This window comes from Panthera pardus, unplaced genomic scaffold (assembly GCF_024362965.1).
Source record: "Panthera pardus isolate Hobbes unplaced genomic scaffold, ASM2436296v1 HiC_scaffold_16, whole genome shotgun sequence".
Lineage (NCBI taxonomy): Eukaryota > Metazoa > Chordata > Mammalia > Carnivora > Felidae > Panthera > Panthera pardus.
Window position 1 is genome coordinate 125,370,532 of NW_026526721.1, and position 18,065 is coordinate 125,388,596.

General features: G+C 39.9%; 1 protein-coding gene across 1 annotated transcript in view; it reads left to right on the plus strand.

Annotated features, from left to right (window-relative positions):
• The first annotated feature begins 5,792 nt into the window (after positions 1-5,792).
• STAG1 (stromal antigen 1) overlaps positions 5,793-18,065 on the plus strand; it is a 403,080-nt gene continuing 390,807 nt past the window's right edge. The window contains exon 1 of the mRNA XM_019437287.2: positions 5,793-6,044. The gene's annotated coding sequence lies outside the window, so the exon portion shown is untranslated. The remainder of the gene's footprint in view (positions 6,045-18,065) is intronic.

Here is an 18,065-nt window from a genome sequence, read left to right on the forward strand (position 1 = left end):
CAAAGATCTTAACAGATATTTCACCAAAGAAGATATATGGTGGCAAATAAGCATATGAAAAGATGCTCTACTACATGTCATCAGGGAAAAGCCAATTGAAACAACAGAAAGATCCCACTACACACCCATTGGAATGGCCAACATCTGGAACACGGACAACACCAAATGCTGACAAGGATGTGGAGCAACAGGAACTCTCTTACAATGCTGTTGGGAATGTAAAATGGTTTAGCCACTTTGGAAGACAATTTGGTAGTTTCTTACAAAACAAAATATACTCTTACCATATGATCCAGCAATCACACTCCTTGGTACTTATCCAAATGAGTTGAAAACATGTTCACAAAAAACCTGCATAGGAATGCTTATAGCAGCTTTATTCATAATTTCCAAAATTTAGAAGCAACCAAGATGTCTCTCAGTACATGAATGAATGAACTGTAGTACATCAAGACAATGGATTATTACTCACCACTAAAAAACATGAGCTATCAAGCCATGAAAAGGCATAGAAGAAGCTTAAATGCATATTACCAAGTGAAAGAAACAAATCTGAAAGGCTGCATACTGTGATTACAATTACATGACATTCTGGGAGAACCGCAACTATGGGGACAATAAAAATATTAGTAGTTGTTAGGGGTAAGGGAGAAGGAGGGATGAATATAGAGAGAATTATACAGAATATTATACAGGATATTTCTGGATAATGAAAATACTAGTATGTTACTATAATGATGGATATATATCATTATACATTTGTCCAAACCCACAGAATATACAACACCAAGAGTGAACCCTAAAGTAAATTATGGACTTTGGGTGATTATGATGTGTCAATATAGGTTCATCTTTGGTAACAAATGTATCATTCTGGTGAGTAATGTTGATAATAGGGAAGGAGGCAATGCCTGTGTGGACAGGGGTATATGGGAAATCTCCATATCTTCCTCTAGATTTTGTTGTGCCTAAAACTGATCTAAAAACACAAAGTGATTAAAATAAAAAAAGGTTTCTGTGAAAGGAATACCAGCCTTATCGTTATGAAAACAAGTTGGCTGAACATCTCTCACTTTAAGCAGAACTCTAAAGTCAATGGAATAATTTCAAATCTTCCTCATGCTAAAATTATTCAGAGAGGGAAAAACAGATAATTTTAAAGTTACTCTGCCATCTAAATAGTCACAAACTGACTCTTTGTGTTATAAGGGAAAGTTCATGTTATTTGTTAATAAACGTTAACCATTTATTCTGCAACGCATTTGTATTATATTTACATTATGCTTATAATACATTGATGTATAACTCTATAAATGCAATTTTCAAATATATAATATTAGATATCTTTTTTTTTAGGTGAAAAAAATTTTTTAAGTTTATTCATTTATTTTGAGAGAGACAGAGACAACATGAGTGAGGGAGGGGCATAAAGCAAGGGAGACAGAGAATCCCAAGCAGGTTTCACACCATCAGCATGGAGCCCTACACAGGGCTTGAACCCATGAAACTGTGAGATCATGACCCGAGCCGAAACCAAGAGTTGGACACTTAACCAACTGAACCACCCAGGTGTCCCTTAAATGTCTATTTTTGTACCAGGAAGACCAATAAATTGATTTGAAATAAAAGTGTAATGGGTGCAAAAGGGCACCTGGGTGGCTCAGTAGGTTGAACATCGACTCTTGATTTTGGCTCAGGTCATGATGTCACAGTTGGTGACAGATCAAGCCCCGAATTGGACTCTGTGCTGACAGTGAGGAGCCTGCTTGGAATTCTTTCTCTCTCCCTCTCTCTCTTTCTCTCTTTCCCTCTCTCTCTGCCCCTCCCCGACATACATGTGTGGCTCTCTCTCTCTCAAAAGAAATAAACATGAAAAAAAAAAGTGTAATGGGTATGTGTGTTCTTCTCTAGACATCTAACCTACAAAGGTGAATCTTCAAAGTGGTCAGGGCTCATCTCAGATCAGTGGAAATGAGCAATGAGGTAGATTTCCAAGAAATGTGGACTAAGCAAATGGTTGTTGTACTGATACTTTATTCCCTACTCTAAATAATATTTAAGAATCCTTAGCTCCTGGGAAACCTGGGTGGCTCAGTTGTTTGAGCATCTGACTCTGGATTTCGGCCCAGGTCATGATCCCAGGGTGGTGGGATGGAGCCCCATGTAAGGCTCAGCGCTGGGCATGGAGCCTGCTTAAGATTCTCTCTCTTCCTCTCTCTCTGCTCCTGGCTCTCTGTCTCTCTCACACACACATAAAGATATAGATAAGAATCCTTAGTTCCTCCTCACACTAGTGTCAGATATCCTTTTTTGATGTTTTGTTCATACAAAATGGTTTGAAGCTATTCATGAAAATTGTGGTATTTGAAAATCTTTGCCAAGAACTTTGGAATCTTGATTAAGAATTTCACAAAAGCAAAGGCTCATGGGAAATGTGTGATTCTGTAACAAAGTCAACTCATTATAATACTTATTACTTTATTTTACCAAATAGCTAAACTTTAAATGTATCTACCCTTTGTTTACATTTATGATTTTTCAGAATAAATCAACTAATTTGAAGAATTTATAAGAAAATAGAATCTGGAAAAGGATCAAGGCATTTCTTGAATATCATTAAGTATTTTCAATTATATTTTATAAACCAGGAATCATAGAAAACTTTTGTCCATTTTTTTAAAGGGTGATGAATGAAAGACATCGACTTTTTAGAAGGCTATCATGATTCTTATGTGTAAGACAATGGGAGTTTGTGAGGAGGGCCAGCCTTGAATAAGGATAAAAGCAGTGGGAGAAAAAGCCAGGAATCTGAATAACAATATCATGGGAGTTTGGCTATTTTGAAGGAAAAGAGTCAAGACTAGCTCTACAATTCAGAACATAGGAAACTAGGTAATTATTTACAAACACCAGCTTAACTATTGAGTTAAGTGAGAGGGCAAAATAAAGAAAATTTTAGATTTCTCTAAACTCAGAAAGTTGATTACCCATGCTCTTGGATATTAAAAAAAAAAAATTGCTAAAAAGTTCTTAGCAAGATAAAAACAACACTGTAACAATACCAATGGCATTTCTATAAATGTTAATTTGTTTAATACTCATAGCAAATCTATAAGATAGGTACTACTGTTATTTCCAACAATCAGGGAAACTAAGCCACAAAGAGATTTGTCCAGGATCACACAGCTTTCCAGAGCAGTATGGTTCCCGAGTCCCGAGACTACAATGCTATTATTGAATAAGAAAAGGGCATTATTTAAAAAAATTTAAAAATGTTTATTTTTGAGACAGAATGAGAGAGAGAGAGAGAGAGAGAGAGAAAGAGAGAGAGAGAGACACACACACACAGCATGAGCAGGGGAAGGGCAGAGAAATAGGAGAAATAGGGAGACACAGACTCTGGAGCAGGCTCCAGGCTCTGAGCTGTCAGCACAAAGCTTGATGTGGGGCTCAAACCCACAAACTGTGAGATTATGACCTGAGCTGAAGTTGGACGTCCAACCCACTGAGCCACCCAGGTGCCCCCCAAATGCTTTATTTTAAATGTTTAAATTTGAGCTGGAGCTTCCTGGCAAGTAAGCTGAACATGAGGAATCTTAGTTAAGGAAAAATCAGAAACAGTAATTTTGGGAGACTTAAAATTTTTCTTTAAAGATTATTTATTTTGAGAGAGAGAGAACAGGGGAGGGGCAGAGAGAGGGAGAGAGAATCCCAAGCAGGCCCCGTGCCATCAGTGCAGAATCTGCCCCTATGTGGGGCTCAAACCCACAAACCGTGAGATCATGACCTGAGCTGAAGTCAAGAGTGGGCCTCTTAACCTACAGAGCCATCCAGGCACCCCTATTTTGGGAGACTTCCTAAGTGAAAGAATATAGTGGAGAAGAACAGAGAGCTAGGAGTTGAATTATTGGGTGGAAGAAAGAGGAGGAGCTAGCAAAGGAATAAGACCAGTAAACCAGGTGGGTTGTAGATAATAGGAATTGTCTTACAATAAAGGGAAATAGGGCTTTAAAGAGAGGATAGGGATTGGTATGCCAAGAAAATGAGGAATGAAAGAATGGCTGGAAATTAGAACTCTGTTGACCTTAAAGTGTAATTTCATTTTGCTGTTATAGCCTGATTAATACAAACTAAGGAATAAAGTGTAAATGGAGGTGGTGATTACACCCTGTCAGAAATGTGACAGTGAAAGGAACGTTAATAGTATCGTTACTCAAGAGAATAGTAGCACTGAAATTTTAAAAAGACAATGGAAACTGTGTTGAAAAGCAGAAAAGAAACTGACGGATAAGGACATGAAGATACAAGACCTTAAGAAAGTAGTGGTGGAAGGAAGTGGGAAGGGATGGCATTCATAGTCCAGGGAGGACTGGCTTTGGAGAGAAGTGGAGAACAGGCTAATTTGATGAGAATTTTTGAGATCATGAACAGAATGTGACTACAGATATTTTAAGATGGAGAGAAATCAAACCAGAATTGGGAATTCGAGCTTAGATTCCAGGAAACTAAATGAAGTTACCTATTAGTATGGATTGGGACTGGAACCTTTAATAAGGAAAGCTGTAAAGTCTTTGAGGAAAATATGAGAAGTCAACCAGAGATTAGTTAAAAAAAAAAAATTTATAGATGGGAGGCCAGTCACGAATTCATACCCGTCTAGGTCGACTGTGACTTCCTCCAGTGAAACAGCCACACACTTTGTGACCTTTGGGAAAGAAACAGGTAATAGGGGTAATTTATTGGAAATTGGGTCTGAAGACTAAAGGATTTGAGGGATTCTAAGGCAATATTAAAACAGAGCTGGCTCTAGCAATAAAGAATTGTCATGAATGGGGCTGCTGACCAGGGAGATTAAGGATTCACTTTTGTATTGAAAAGTTGTGAGCAGGTGAAATGTAGGAGCCACTGCCACAGAAAGGCGGGTAGAAGAGGCGACGTTCAAGGACATATTTTGGTTACATTTCACATTAGTCAATACGTTCATTTCAGAGCCACTGAGAGTTGTCCTACGCTGTGGGAAGAGAACTCTCAAAGCTGAGGCTGTATTTTCCCAGTGCAGCTACATTCCTTTTTCACTAACTAGCCAATGCTGCCGCCTTATGCAAAGCCGGCACTACGGAGAGGATCTGCTTTACAGAGGCAGGGACGACGCCAATCGGCCTGGGGCAGGCACTGTAGCGTCTAGGTCGGCAAGGGAGGGCCTAAACAGTTCTCGAAACCTTTTCACCCTCGCTCGCAAAACCGTCTTCCCAACAGTCAACAAAAGGTAGCTAATACAATGCTAAGCTCAGAGGCCCTCGTTAGACCCAGGAGAGTTGGATGAAGAGCTTGGCACCTTCACTCCCTCCTATTTCCGCAGAGCGATTCCCGGACGTGGGGTGGAGGCAGCACTAGTCAGACGAGGCTGCAGGGAAGCGCCAGTCTCGCGACCTGGGGAGGGGCTTCAGTGAACCGGCCGGGGGCGGGCCTCCCTCTCAGGTCTCGGAAAAGCTCCGAAAATGGCGGGCGGCAACTCGGCTAGCAGGGCGCGCAGGCGCCACCGTGGCCGTCTTTCTGCCAGCCTCAGGCGGCCCAAGAACGGTCCACAACGCCCTCACCAAGAGGTATCCGCCGATTGCGATTGGCTGAGCTAGGCTACGGCTCCGTGTGGGGGCGGGGTCTCCACGCAGCGGCCACGTTTCCCGCCCCGCTGGTGCGCGTGCGCGCAATCCCCACAGGAAAGCGTTTGCGCGCGTCCCCGCTGCGGTCCCCAGCTCGCGCCTCAGCTCCCTCCCCTTTCCGGGCAGGCCCGTCCCGTCAGCTAGGCAGTAAGCGCCGCGGCCAGCAGAGGGCGGTCCGGACCCAAGTCTGCAGCGGCGCCATTGGCGTGTGGAAAATGCCACCAGATGGCGGGTTAGGATTGCAGCTCCGTTGAAGGCGCGGCCCCCGCTCCCGAACCCCCGGCGACCACCCCGTAACAACCCCCCCACATCGGGAATAACACACCGGAGACTTTTGGGGGGAAACTAGGTCGACGGCCGGCGGCGCCCGGATGGGCAGCTGAGGTGAGTGCGGGCGGCGGCGACGGCGGCGGGGGGCGGGAAAGGGGGAATGCGGCGGCAGCGGCGCGGGGGCTGGAAGCGCGGATCCAAGATGGAGGCCGGGCGAGAGCGAGAGAGCGAGAGAGCGCGAGCGAGGAGCGGGCGGGCGGGCCGGGCGCGGGCCCCGCGCGGGGGAGGGAGGCCGCGTGGGCCTGTGCGGGGCGCGGCGGTCGCTGGCCGTCCGGGCGCCCAGGGGGCGGCTGTGGGCGCGGCGGGCACCCCAGAGCCCTCGTCCCTCCCCACCCCTCCCGCGGGCCTGAAAATCGTGCCCCCGCCCGCTCGGGCACTACAGCGACGGGCGCGGAAGCCTTTGTGGCGCGCTCGGGCCCGCCGCCAAGCCCGCCCTCCGCCCTCCGCTCCCCCCCCCCCCCCCGCCCGGACTCTCGGGACTCGCCCGCGCCCGGCGGGGCCGGGCCGAGGCGGGCTGGTGCGAATGCCTTTCGCCGCCCGCCGCCCTGCGTTTCTGCGGTGTTTTAGCGGCGGCGGCGTCACATGACAACAAGCTCGCCTCAGCGGAGGGGCCTGGGGGTCGCTCGGCGTGGCGGCCGGCCGGGGCCTCTTCTTGGTGGGGTGGGGCAGGGGGCTTGCGACTGGGGGAGAGGGGGCTTCGAAGCCAGGCTTTCCCGCTATCTGCCCTCCCCGCCCCCGACGGAGGCCTCACTGTAAAACGTGTCCAGACCGGAGCACTGCCCCGCTAGTTTGCCAATTCCCCGGGAGAAGAGGCCAATAAAAGTTGTTTTCCCTCCTTTCTCGGGGTGGGGGCGGGGTGAAGAGCTGGGAAACTGGAGTGCCTGGAGTTGGACCTGGGCCTCGATTGGAGTGTCTGAACTGGGTGCTTCTTGTGTGCTCTAGGGACTTAAAAAATTTTCAGGTCTTAGGATTGTCACGTCACCCTTTCTACCCACATTTGAAATGTTATCGATTCTCTTCACATTGCAGAGAATCGTGCCCGGGGCGTATAAATCATGGGATGGTTTTGGAAGCTTATAGACTCAAAACAATGCTGTTTGTATGTGACGGTAGCGAATTATTTGCTGTTAAAATTCTTAAGGTGATGAATATAGTTTATTCCTTCGCGTGGTCGTGACTAGAAAGGACTATATTTTTCATCTTCCTAGGAAATACAGTGTTTGTGAAAGTATTGGAATTAGTATAAAGAAAGTTGTGTGATTTGTAACTTGTGGAATTTGAATACGACACTACCTTTTAGTTTTCCATGTGTGTTTTAAGAAAATTGCAAATTTTTATGGTGAAATATACGCAACAGTGAACATAAAAGGACTTATTTATTGTACAAAATATTGTGCCATGTTCTCATATTTACAGTGATGATTTCAGATTTAAAAAATTGCACAAGGGGAGAAATACTGAAAGATATGGAAAGGGTGTCTACTTTTGATTTTTGTGAACACATAACACCGATTGTTTTCTAAATAAAGTTCTGGGAAACCTACAGGTGTTTTGCTAATTTTTTTCTTCACATTTATAATAAATGTATTTTAAATTTATTCAAGCAGTTTACCGATGGTCATTTTTACAACCAGACTACTTTTGAGTGGAAATTTCTCAGTATCCACTTTAGTTTTGATGTTCTGACAAAGCTGAGTTACTGAAATAGATGTGAAAGGTGGGAAATTATGTTACTAGGATTGTTTGCTTTGAAGACAGTAATAAAATTAACTGTTGATTTCAATGGCGTTTTTAAAGCTTTAAGGGGGCTGTGGTGTAGGGGAAAGAGCTCTGGAAGTTACTTTAAACATTCCCCAGGTTTATTGTCTTTGGGATATCACTCTCTGAGCCTTACTTTTCTCATCACTAAAATGGAAGATTATAAAGTATATGGTAGTTTAACAAAGCTTAAACATTTTATACAATTTTAGCTTTTCCCTTTGATTGTGGATCTGTGTATCTTCATAATCAGTGCAGTTGCATATAGTGTACTGGGGAAAAAGATACATCTTTTTTGCAGCATGGGTGCATGGGTACAAGAGCACCTGGCTCCAGGCATCAGTCACAATGGGTCTTACTGGCTCAGTGCAGTCTTTATTGCTTGTGGGTGTAGTTTTGGTCCCATCAGGGGATGCTTTGCCTTTTGGGTGTTTTGCCTGATTTAAGAGAGGAGCTGGAAAGAGGAGTTTAATCAGTTAGAAAGTACAGACTGATGTCAAAATGGAGGTAGTTGGAAGTTCTCTTCTTCGATTTTTCCCCTTTTTTCTTTGCTGCTTAATCCTATAGTAAAGGAGTATGTTCCTTTTCATCCTTTCTTTCTTTTCTTTTTTTTTTTATTTTTTATTTTTAACATTTGTTCATTTTTGACAGCGCGAGCGGGGAGGGGCAGAGAGAGAGGGAGACACAGAATCTGAAGCAGGCTCCAGGCTCTGAACTGTCAGCACAGAGCCCGACACGGAGCTCAAACCCATGAACAATGAGATCATGACCTGAGCGGAAGTTGGGCACTCAACCAACTGAGCCACCCAGGCGCCCCGGAGTATGTTCATTTTCTTTTGACCTTTAGACTCCCCTTTAAGACCCCTTTTTAAAGCTCATCTCCTTAGGCCAGACCCACCCAAGATAATTTCCTTTTTGGCATACTCAACTGATTAGGGACCTTAAATACATATGCAAAATCTGTTTGCCATGTAACCACCACTGGAATGATACCCCATTATGTTTACAGGTCCCCTACACTCAAAGGGAAGGTAATTTTTAGGATGTGGGTCATTGAGAGTTCTTAGAATTTTGCCTGCCATTGGGAAAGGGGTATCTTTACGTTTGAGTCTTTAGAATCCAGACATATAAGGAGAGCACAGAGGGAGAGCAATAACCCACTTGATAAATTTACTCATACTTACTTGTCTTTAAACCTTTTACTTTCCCATTATTTCCTCGTACCTCATTTTAAGTGCCTCCTTCTATAAAAATATTTTATTGCATTTAAAGGAAATTAAAAACTAGAATTAAAAAACTTCAGGTAATAAGGCAGTAGGAAATTAATTATCATTATTCCTTCATACCTATTGTTTTACCCATTTTAGAGATAAGATTGAATCTAATAAGGTAAGAGATTTTAATGCTTAAGCCATTAAGTGACAGGTAGATTCACATACTGATTGCAGCAGGCAATTGCTGTGGCTTGATTGGTCTGCAGATTGTAAAGAAGTTGTTCTTACGAAAATAGTTATTTGTAAGGGTCAGAGATATTGTTGGTGGAACAAAGAAGGTAGCAGAAGGTGGTATGTGGGATGGTTTGAGTCCAAGAAGCAAAATATTTTCAAGAGGAGGCAATTAGGAGAGTTATAGTTAAGGATATCAAGCTTTAAAGAATAAAGAATTTAAAGAATATAGCTCTTCAATATAAAGAGTTAAAATTGTTAGGGGGATAAAATTTGATTTCTTAATAGGTGATATAATAGGGGCTTGGTAAATCTTTGTTAGCCGAATAAGCATATAAATTTTTAGAGTTAAGGTATTTCTACCTAAAGCAGGAAGTAGAGACCTAAAAGAATATTCTTACTTAAGCCCCAGGATGAGATGAATCTTGAGATGGGAATTAGGGGAATGCCTGCAGAGAAGGAGGGGTTAGCTTTCTGTCATTTCAATAGTTAAGAGGATAGGATCCCAGCTTCCTACCTTAGTGCTGAGAGAAACCTTGTTTTATTGAGAAATGGGATTCTTTTAAAGTGAGCTTTAAGTAGGTCATAGACCAGTTGGTTTTATAGAATCTTTTCTCCATATAATTCATCCCTTATTGCTTCCCTTAGGTTTTTCCTCCTCCTCTTTTAATTCTGTTTTTGCCAGTTTGTGCTTGAAGGACATCTTAAATCCTACTTTTTTTTTTTTTTTTTTTTTTTATAAAATACATTCCTTTGTGCTATGGGCAGAAAGGGTGCACTATTAAGTTGCCCAAATATCTCATAGAGTTTTGCTGTAATTAAACAGCTACAGTAATAGCTTTTAACTTGCTAGAAGCTCACAGGTAACAAAAAAATTTTACATTGTGACCCAATACAAACACACACACAGGAAATAAAAGTTTCATGAAATAGTATTTAGCCTTTATGTAGTGCTCGCAGATATTTTCAGATTTTGTTTTTTAAATAAAGAATGTTGGTTGCATCTCACCTAAGTGATATCGTGACTTCGAACTGGAGAGCAGTGAATTATACCTTGGTAATCAGGAGGGTGCCAAGTAAAACCATAAGAAGAAACCATTTTGCTTCTGTCAAATTGGCAAACATTAAACATTCTGATAATATCAAGTGTTGGTGAGAATGTGAAGAAATTATACTGCTTTTGGCAGTGGTATAAATTGACACAGTTAATTTTGCAGAAGAATTTGTTTTATCCTTGATTTCTAGGGTAATTTTCACTTGGAGTATTTCATGTTTCATATTTAATGTTTTGTTTAGGGGTTTGGAGATATTCATAAGGGATATTGCTTTGTAGTTTTCTTTGGTGGTAATGTCTTTGTCAGGTTTCAGTATATGGTTATGATGGCCTCATAAAATAGGTCTGTTTACTGAAATAATTTGTCTAGCATTGATATTCATTCTCAATTGAGTGTTTACTAGAATTCACCAATGGTACCACCTAGATAGGGATTTTTTGGGGGGGGGAGGGGGAAGGTTTTTGATAACATTCAAATTTAGTTTTGTTAGTAGACATATGGCTGTTTAGATTTTTTTCATCATGTCAGTTTTGATAAATTGTATTTAAACATTTGTTCATCTCATTTGATTTATTGATATAAATTGTTTACAAGATTCCCTTGTTATCCTTCTAATGTCTGTAGGATCTGTAGTGGTATCTTCTCTTTAATTTCTGGTGGTGTATGTTCTTTCTTTTTTTCTTAACCAGTTTTCATTCTTGGTTTACCAGTATTACTGTCTTTTCAGGTAATAACATTGCTACTTTTCTCCATTCATCTTCTCTATCTCATTTTTTTCTTTTCCTTATAATTTTTTTCTTCTACATATTTGCTCTTTTTTCTGTAGTTTCTTTTTAAAATATTTATTTTGAGAGAGAGAGAGAGAGAAAAGATAGATGGGTGAGGGGTAAAGAGATGGAGAGAGAGAATCCCAAGCAGGCTCCATGTTCAGTGCAGAGCCTGATGAGAGGCTCAGTCCCACGAACTGTGAGATCATGACCTGAGCTGAAATCGAGAGTCAGCTGCTCAACAGACTGCTCCACCCAAGTGCCCCATCTCTTTTTTCTAGCTTCTTAAAGTGGAACCTTAGGTCATAAATTTTGGACATTTCTTGTTTTCTTTCCTTCCTCCCTTCCTCCCTTCCTTCCTTCCTTTTTCTCTTTAATGTTTATTTTGAGGAAGAAAGAGAGTGTGAGTGGGGGGAGGGAAGAGAGAGAGGCAGGCACAGAATCTGAAGCAGGCTGTAGGCTCTGAGCTGTCTGCACAGAGCCTGACGCTTGAACTCATGAACTGTGAGACCATGACCTGAGCTGAAGTCTGACATTTAACTGATTGAGCCACCCAGGTGCTCCATAGACATTTCTTGTTTTCTAATATGAACATTGAAAACTATCGATTTTTCTATAAACACTGCTGTATTCCACAGATTTTGATATGTTGTATTTTTGTTACTCAGCTTGAAGTAGTTTATTTGCTTTGTAATTTCTTTGATATGTGGATTACTTAAGAATGGGTTCAATTTTCAAACATTTGGGATGATTTTAGAGATCTTGTTATTGATTTCTAACTTAATTTCGAGGTCAGAGAATATACTGTATGATTTTAATTCCTTTAAATTTATTGAACCTTGTTTCATGGTCTGTGTTGGTAAATGTATCTTTCACACTTGAAAACAATGTGTATTCTGCAGTTGTTGAGTGTAGTATTCTGTAAATATCAATTAGATTAAGGTGTAGCATTTTCAAGTCATTTGTGTATTTGCTGTTATTTTTGTTTGTTTTTTAATTTTGGAGAGAGGTCTAGTTCTTTTAGTTGCTGAGAGGGAGGTTAAAATATACAACTATGACTTTAGTCATAATTGCCTATTTCTTACAGTTATCTATTTCTCCTTTAATTTTGTCAATTTTTGTTTTATGTATTTTGAAACTCTTGTTTTTAGGCACATACAGTTTATAATATGTCTTCCTGATGAATTGATCTTTTTACCATTAAGAAATATTTTTCTGTATCCCTGGTAATACTTTTCAGGTCTACTTTATGTGATATTAATATAGCCACTTCAACTTTCTCGAGCTTACTCTTTTCATTGTATATCTTTTTTACTGATTTACTTAAAAAACTTTTTTTCTTTGTATTTTACATATACCTCTTGAAGGCAGCATGTAGTTGTTTTGCTTTTTTCTTCTTTCTGATAATATGGAAGTGGAATCTTTCACTTACAATAGACATTGATTATGTGGTAATGTCATGAATGGTGAAAGGCCTGAGATTTTACCCTACTTGAAGGCTAACAAGTTAACCTGCCACAGTTTAATGGATGCTGGTAGGAGCCATGGGGCTCCTTGATCAGAGGTAAAGAACAATGCATTACAGCAATACCATTAGTGGTAAGTGGCAGTGTTTATAAAGCACAGTATCCTGTGTAGTGTTGTATACTAATTTTTTCAAGTCCATACAGCTAGTTAATGACAGAATCAGCATTTGCATCAGATCTCTGAGCCCCAGTTTTTATGCACTATGGTAGTGTTAAGATCTGTATATGCAGTGGGGAAACTTGAATCCTTATGATAAATGGTAAGCATGCTTCCCATTTTCTTTGAAGGAGATGCTGTTTGTCTTTCCAAGATTGTTCACTATACTAATATTCTTGAAAAGATTGGGACATGGGCATTCAGTGCCTCTGTTTTGAAGATATGCAGAAAAGTGAGAGACCCATGGAGGATTGTGTCCCAAAACTGCCCAGTGAATTTTCTTAGTTTTCCCTATGTTATTTGTGATTTAGTTTTCCTTATATTTCTCATATGGCTACAACCTAGCCTTTCAGCTCTATCTCTGTACTATGCTTCTCTTTGAGTTTTTGCTTTCCGCAAATTGGATTAACATACCTGTATCCTAGCCTATCTTCCCATCTTTGTTCTGTTTTATATGTGTATTGAGCATTTACTATGTATCAATAAATGTTTTGCAGTAAGCTGATGAGGTAGTTATTGTTATCCATTTTATAGGTTAGATTAAATTTAATATTAATTAGATTAAACTTCCCAAGTTTGTGATGGGAGAGAGGCACAATGTAAAGAAATCTTTGGAGTATTGTTTGTTGACCTTAGTAGGGGGTATATGGGGTGTTTGCTTATAAAGCAAACAGTTCTTTAAACTGTTATTGAGATTTTATGTATTGTGCTGCATAATTGATACAGCTCACAAAGAAAAAAATAAAAAGTAAATACTGAATTGTAGGATCTGTCTGTGTAAAATCTTTCCTGATAACTTTGCCAGCACTTATCATCCTCTATATATTTTCATTTGTTCCAATTGTTTTATTGCATTTATTGTTGGCATCACAAGATCTGATAAGTGGTAGTGTTCGTGAGGCACAGTATCCTGTGTAGTATTGTACATTGATTGTCCCAAGGCTGTACAGCTAATAAATGATACAGCCAGTATTTAAGCCAGCCCAGGCTTACTTTCTGAATCCAGACTCTAAATCTCTTAAAAGGTCATTTTTCTCTCAGCCTCATTTTTGCATATTGAAATCCTTTGCATTTTGAAGTTTATTTTATAGAGATTTAGTTTTCTTCCCTGTTCCACCATATGATGGTTGTGTGGTCTTGGGTGGAACATTTAATTTCTGGAGGTCTTCGTTGTCTTATCTCTATGATGGGAATCCAGTTAAGATTTTTTTCGATAAATATTTTTGAGGGTCGACTCCATGATGAGTAGTGAGTATATAAAATTCATAAATACATAGGTTTTGCTCTTAAGTTTCTGTTCTATTAGGAGAGATTAAAAACTAAAACAAAAACCCCAAAGCAGTAAAGGAAACCAACAGGAATAATACATGAAATGTGCAGGGGGTTAGGTTCAAGATACTTTGGAAGCATAAAATGCAGAATTATGGGGAGCTGGCTTCCACCCTGAAATAGTAAATGGAAGCCACAAACAAGAGTCAGAAGAGTTTTTCAGCAGAGTCCCTTTCTTTTCTATTCATGGTGACAATAATTAAATATTACTGGTACTGTTTTTAGGCTCTCTGACAAAATTTCTCTTCTAATTGTTTAATTGGTTTAACGGTCCAGGTAGAGATTTGAGAGATCATTGCCTATCTTCTCAATCTTAGAGAGGCAGACAAAATGGGCTTTATACATAGTCAAGCATGAACATGATTGTCCCTTTTGAGGTACCTGATTCCCTCTTACTCTCAAAGCTCTGTTGACCCTGATTATATCAGGTTATTAATTTTTCTGTCTCACGTATAGCAGTGAGAGGTAGGTGTCCTCTCTCCTCTAGTAGAGATAGTATAAAGTAGCAAATGTGCAGAAATTTTTATGACATGCAGGATATAAAAGCTAAAAATATCTTAAGTTGTGTTCTACTTTATTATTAGAGCTTAAATTCCATTTTGGGAGGAAAATGCATTTCTGTGTGTCTTACATTGTTAGGGATAGTCAAAAAGTTTGTATGTTTACAGGTGAAGGAAACACTATCCCATGATAAATGGCCAAGAAAGCCATTGTCTAAGAGAATTGCTAGCACCTGAGTCACACTGCCTGTATTAAAATCTTTTTTTTTTTTAATGCTTAATTATTTATTTTGTGAGAGAGAGAGAGAGAGAGCATGTGCGCAAGCATGGGACAGGCAGAGAGGGAGAGAGAGAATCCCAAGCAGGCTACACACTGTCCATGCAAAGCCCAGCAAGGGGCTTGATTTCACAAACTGCTAAGTCATGATCTGAGCTGAAATCAGGAGTCTGACAGAACCACCCAGGCACCCCACCTCTGTTAAATTGTAATGCAGCCCTTTCCTAGGTATGTAAACTTGGTGAGTTCTTTAACTTCTCTAACCCTCAGTTTTCTCATCTCTAAAACGGGAATAAAAGCATACCTCTGGAGGCGCCTGGGTGGCTCAGTGGGTGAAGTTGTGCGACTTCACCTCAGTCATGATCTCACAGCTGGTGACTTCCAGCCCTGTGTCAGGCTCTGTGCTGACAGCTCAGAGCCTGGAGCCTTCTATGAATTCTGTGTTTCTGTCTCTCTCTGTCCCTTTCCTGCTCGTGCTCTGTCTCTCTCTCAAAAATAAGTATGTAAAAAAACCAAAAAACCGAAACATACCTCTGTCATGGGTTGCTGTAGAAGTTAAAAAGTTAGCTTTTAACTATTAGACTGTATTGCATTGCACATAAATTCAAAGGACATTAATTTTGCATTTAAAAGGTGAATAAAATTATAAATGATGAGGTTACTTTCCAGAAGCAAAGAATTTTAATTAATTTTGTCTTATCAGCACATAGAACTACTATTAGATTAAAACTATTAATAAGAGTGGTTAGAGGATGAGATATTCTGGTTAACTAAGATGAGGTTTATAGCCAGAATTTTCTGCTTATTGTTAAACATATTTCAAAAATTAGGCTCATTTTTCTTTCTTTTTTTTTTTTCCAATATATGAAATTTATTGTCATGTTGGTTTCCATACAACACCCAGTGCTCATCCCAAAAGGTGCCCTCCTTGATACCCATGACCCACCCTCCCCTATCTTTTTTCTTTCTTAAGAATGTACTGCTTCCTGTAAAGGTATTGTAATCCTTTCTTGGTAATTGAGACATGTTGATGGTTGTAGTATCAGGATTATTATTTACAAATATTAGTTTTGCATGTGTAATTTTGCATACAAAGAGATTAGGAATGAATTTTACTGAGAGCAGAACTTATGTTCAAAGTTACATCTTTGAGAAAATTCTTAGACAAAATAAGATGGTGAGTGACTGCTTTGTCCTTTCATAAAAATGGGATACAAAGAACAAAACCCTCAAGTTTTTAAGTTATGAATATTTAGTATTTTATTTTATAAATGTAAAGGCAGCATGGTATTAGAAAACTAGCGAAGGGGTAGAGACCTGAGTTTTAATTACAGCTCTACCACTAATTAGCTATGTGTCTTTGAATCATTACTTCTCTGGGTCTCAGTTTCTTCATTGTGAAATTAGTGTCTTGGACCTAGTTTCCAAGATTCCTGTACATTTTTTAGTGTCTACTGAAAAATACTCAGGAAATCAACTCTGAATCAGGTAACGCATAGGTTTTGATTTGAAAGTCTTTAATTTTGAAATACCTAAGTGTATTTTCTGCAGGCTCCTTATGCCTTCTGATCTCCCATCTGGTTATGAGAAAAATTTGTGCTTTCTTCTAGCTGATAAGTGTACAGACCAAAACGTTATTATTTAGATAGTTATTTATAGCTTTTGGTGCCAGCTATGGGTGTGTGTTTGCTTCTTTATTTGGTGAGAAAGAGCTATATTAGCAACTGTTTTCATACAGTTTTATTCATTGTAAGTCATTCATGCATTTATTGAAATTTACAGTGAGCCATACACTGTGGGTATAAAGACATTAAAACAGTTCTTGTTCTATGTACAGAGAAAATAACTCATGACTTAGTACTTAACTGATACCTTCTCCATCCTTTCCTGATAGCCTTATTGCTCCTTCTCTCCCTCCTTTCCTCATATCCGGGGTTGGTCTAGGTGTACTTCCTTTGTGTTTTAGTAGTAATGCTATGCCAGGGCTGTCATGATTGATTGTAGAATTGGTGCTTTGCATAAAGGTGTCTGGCCAAGGGAGTAGGTGAGGACTGAAATCCAGATTTCATTCTGTTTGACAGACTGTCCATTTGCCTTTTTCACCTTTTTAAAATTCATCCAAAGGAGGCCTCTTTACCTAACTTTTGTAGTCGCATATGCTAGCATTAGTGTACCATTAAGAACATTCTATAGTGGTTTTTTTTCCTAGTCAAGTTTTATAGTATGTGATAAGTGCCTTGAGGTGATTTGATGAAATGAGCAATTGCTTCCTGAAAGTGAATTCTTAAGTAAGTTTTGAAAGAAAAGTGATAGTTAGCCAGTCAAGAGTGGGATGGTGGAGATAGGAATGCCATTTTAGGTGAATATAAAGGGACAGGGTTGTGATCTAGGGTTGCCTGGTGGTTCTCAAAGTGTGGTCCATGCAGCAGCAGTGTCAATATTATCTGGGAGCTTGTTTAGAAATACATCTTCTTGGACCTTTCCCAAGTCCACCTAAGTTAGAAATTTTGCAGAGAGACATCAGCAATTTTTAACAGGTCTTTCTGATGTCTCTGATACATGCTGAAGTTTGAGAGGTACTACTATAGTCCACTTGTTGAGGAAGTGTTAGTTCAGTGTGTGTTCAGAGTATTGGTTACCTGTGGAGGAGTGATTAAAATATAGAGCTGTAAGTAGTGATAAGAATTCTTAGTGTGCCAAACTAAAGAGTTTGAACTTTGTCTTTAGGCCAGTGGCTGCACATTAGAATCATGTAGGAGCTTTAAAAATATACCAGTGATTGGGATCTACCTCAGATCAACTTCCACAAATCTGAGTTTCTGATGCACAGTGAAGGTTATGAACTATATAATTGTCAGACCTTGGTTACTGATTATAATAGTATATACGTTTTTTGAAGGTGTGTTAAATACTGTATCTAGTAGCATAATAGTAATGAAATGGCACAGCAATCTTCTTTTTTTTCTTTTTCTTTTTAAAGAGAGCACAAGGTGGGGAAAGGACAGAGGGAGAAAGAGAGAGACTTAAGATCCCACAACTCTGGGAACATGACCTGAGCCAAAATCAAGAGTAGGATGCTCAACCAACTGAGACACCCCCAGGTGCCCCTAGATAGCACAGAAGTCTTATGTTGGTATTATTCCCATTTCACAGGTGAGGTATAGAGGTTAAGTACCTTTTCCCAGTATTACCTAGCTAGGAAGTGGTGAGTTTGAATACAGGGTTTTGTGACTCTAATCTCTGAAAGCAACCCTTTTTTTT